Genomic DNA, 3,342 nt, shown 5'->3' on the forward strand with positions numbered 1-3,342 from the left:
GAGAGTGGCCCAGCGAAGTTTGGCAGGGACCAGAGAGAGACCCGGACGCGGCTGGGGGCGGGGCCTATAGGGGCGGGGCCTTGAGGGCCTCGAGGGAACCGGGCCTCGAGGGGTCGGCCTGGAGGATTGGGCGGACCCAGAGCTGCCCAGGAACGCACAGCAAATAGAACTAGAGAAAGGTCGGACTTGATCTGCATAAAGGTGGAGGGCTTAGGAAATGGGGAGGCTTTCAACAGGAAGAGAAAAAGAAGACACTGCTACAATCTCAGAAACACAATTTCCAAATTGCATAATTTCCAAATTGCTTGCCTGTCTCTCCTTTACTTTCTCTGAAGAAGGTTAGGGAAGGTCTCAGAGCAGTTGAGTACAAGTGGGAGGTGAGATGGACAGAGTGGAAATGCTTGAAAATCTCAGGGGTCAGAAGCTACAGCAATGTTCCATTTGCTCTGTTATGCACTTCAAAACATTGTTCTGAGAAGAGGTCCATGGAATTCCCCAGAAGGCTAAATTAGGGGTCCATGGTACAAAAAAGATTAAGAACCCTATTCCATAATAGTACAGTGCCACCACCGGGAGGGTGAAAGATGATCTCAAAAGGTATCACGGTGTCCATCCAAGACTTCTGCTGCTTGTATAATTTAGATCTTTTGTAACTCAAAGACGTTTTTGTTCCTTCAAGTCCCTTTGTTTTACTATATTTCTTACCGCCACATTGTACTTTGGTTTGGATAAAGTGGACAGTTTAAATGTCAAATCAGATAACACCGCATGGATGCCAGAAAACTTGCAACCCTTTCCCAATCTGTAAAATGGGGTAAAATTGTGCCACCAGTTAGAACTGAGGAGGTGACCACAAAAGATGAACATAGAACATGTTTGCACAGTGCCTATCAAAATAAATGTTTATAAAAATTTCCACTTGCCTTACATGACTATACTGAAATGTTTCTCTTTCTATACTTGAAAGGAAGACTTGGAAGTTGATGGCAAACTCTACATTTATGCCCATTTCCAAGAAGAGAAATAAAATGAGACGTGGCAGCATAAATGAATTACGCCTTTATTCAATTCATTGCTGGTTCTGTTCTGTTTCATGAGGATGGAAAGAGGGATGTGGTAGTTTCTGACAAAAAATGCATGAAAGATCAGAGACTACTGTTTTGGTAATGCCTTTTAAGTTTAGTCGTTTTATTTTAAAACATATTTAGACTAAATTTCAATTGTTTTGAAAAAGGAATTTCTTCAAAAGCCATTGACTATGAAGTATTTTCATATATTGTCAAGGAATTCTATTTTTAAGGTGGGTATTGAGGCTCCACCTTAATATTTTATACCAATTGGTTAATGAAGACAACCATGAGGGTATAAATAGTATTATGAAAGATATAAGGTAGGAAGTTTAAATTGTATTTATTACACGTTTTTAAAAGTGTGCTTATCTACTAAATTCAGAAGGTGAATGTCTATATATTTGAGTATACTGAGATTTACAACATTATTTATTTTCTTACAGATAATGAAGGAAAGAATCATATTATAAAATAATTTCTATTTCGTGACAAAAGTCTGAAAAAGACTTGGAAGGGGGTCCAGAAAGACCTGTTTTTCTCCAGGACTTTTCTGTTGTAATAGGCCAGCCTGTTTCCTTTGTGAAAAACACTTTGTAGAGGAGTTGCCAACAACAAGGCAAGTGAAGAATAATATATTTGGGGTTGCTGGGTGGCTCAGATGGTAAGGAATCCGCCTCAATGCAGGAGACTCAGGTTCAATCCCTGGGTTGGGGCGATCCCCTGGAGAAGGCCATGGCAACCCACTCTAGTATTCTTGCCTGGGAAGTCCCATGGACAGAGGAGCCTGGCAGGCTACAGAACCTGGGGTTGCAAAGAGTCAGACACAACTAAGGGACTAACGTTTTCACTGTTGAAAATCCAAAAGGACAAAAGTTGCAAGGGCTGGAGTCAGGGTTCTAATACTCTCACTGTGGGCTAGAGATGTAGTGCTGGGCCACAGTGGTGGAAATCTGGCCCAGGGACTCCTTCATAAAGCCTGGCTCCTCTAGGAGCTGCCCCTTCCATTCTATGAAACCAGAAAATTCCCTGCCTGTAGACCATGGAGCCTTCAAGGAAACTCATGCTTTCCTCGAAGCTGTAAGGAGAAAGAAACAGAAAGGCAACTAGGGGAAATCACACCCCAAGCCTATGCCAGAGATGGAATTCAAATTTACATTACCAGTGACTGTATGGGAGTCACAGGAGATAAATTAACGCAAACGACCTTTGAAACCCCTGAGACTCTGCCAGAATCAAAGCCAGTACTAGGACCCATGAAATTATCCAAGAGAAAACAATACCCACAGAAGGTGCATGTACAAAAAGTGAGTTACAAAGAACTGAGGGAACAACTCTCCATGTCAGAAAGTTAGAAGATGTGCCAACGGAACTGTCAGAACCAAAGAACCATGATAACAGACCGATATGAGAGTAATTACTGAATATGTATTCATAATATACATAAATTCATTTAAGAGGTAAAAGAAGGCCTAGAAATAGAACACTAACAGAAAGATAAATGAATCTAAAAATGAACCAGAAGAACCAAATATTTCCTACAAATGAAACTTCCGCAATTAGAAGTGTGAAAGAGAAGGTAATATAGTTGTCCTGCCACAGTTCAAGAGGGAAATAAGAAGGTGACTATAAGAAAATTCCCCAGAAAGCAACACAGAGATAGGACACGGAGATATAAAGAACTGGAAAACATGAAAGATTAATTAAGAGACATGAAGGTCACACTGATAGGTAAAACATTTCTGACTGGAGTTTCACAAAAAGAGAACAGAGACGTTAGGATGCATGGGTGGGGAGGTAGATAAATAGACACATGGAAACAAAGTGAAACTAAAATTTCAAACAGCAAAAAAGCAGAAGTAAGGTGGGCAGGGCGGGCGGAGGGCAAAGTCAGGGTTTTGTTTAGAAGTGGATAAGAGATATTAACTAATTAAGTCTCTTGTGAATGTTACATTTAATGGAATAATTTCTTGAAATGCGGTAATAAAACAAGGCAGTACAAATGGGCAAAAGATTTAAACAGACATTTCACCAAAGAATGTATACTGATGGCAAATGAGAACATGAAAAGATAGTCAACATCATTCATTATCAAGATAATATAAGTTAAAATCACATATGAAATATGAATATGCACCTTTTAGATAGCTGAAATTAAAAAGATTGACCAAAGTAAGTATTGGCAAGGATGTGGAAGAAATGGAACTCTCCTGCATTGCTGATGGGAATGGAAATGGAAAAATCACTGTGGAAAACAGTTTGACAATTTCTTTAA

This window comes from Bos javanicus, chromosome 19 (assembly GCF_032452875.1).
Source record: "Bos javanicus breed banteng chromosome 19, ARS-OSU_banteng_1.0, whole genome shotgun sequence".
In the NCBI taxonomy this organism is placed as follows: Eukaryota; Metazoa; Chordata; class Mammalia; order Artiodactyla; family Bovidae; genus Bos; species Bos javanicus.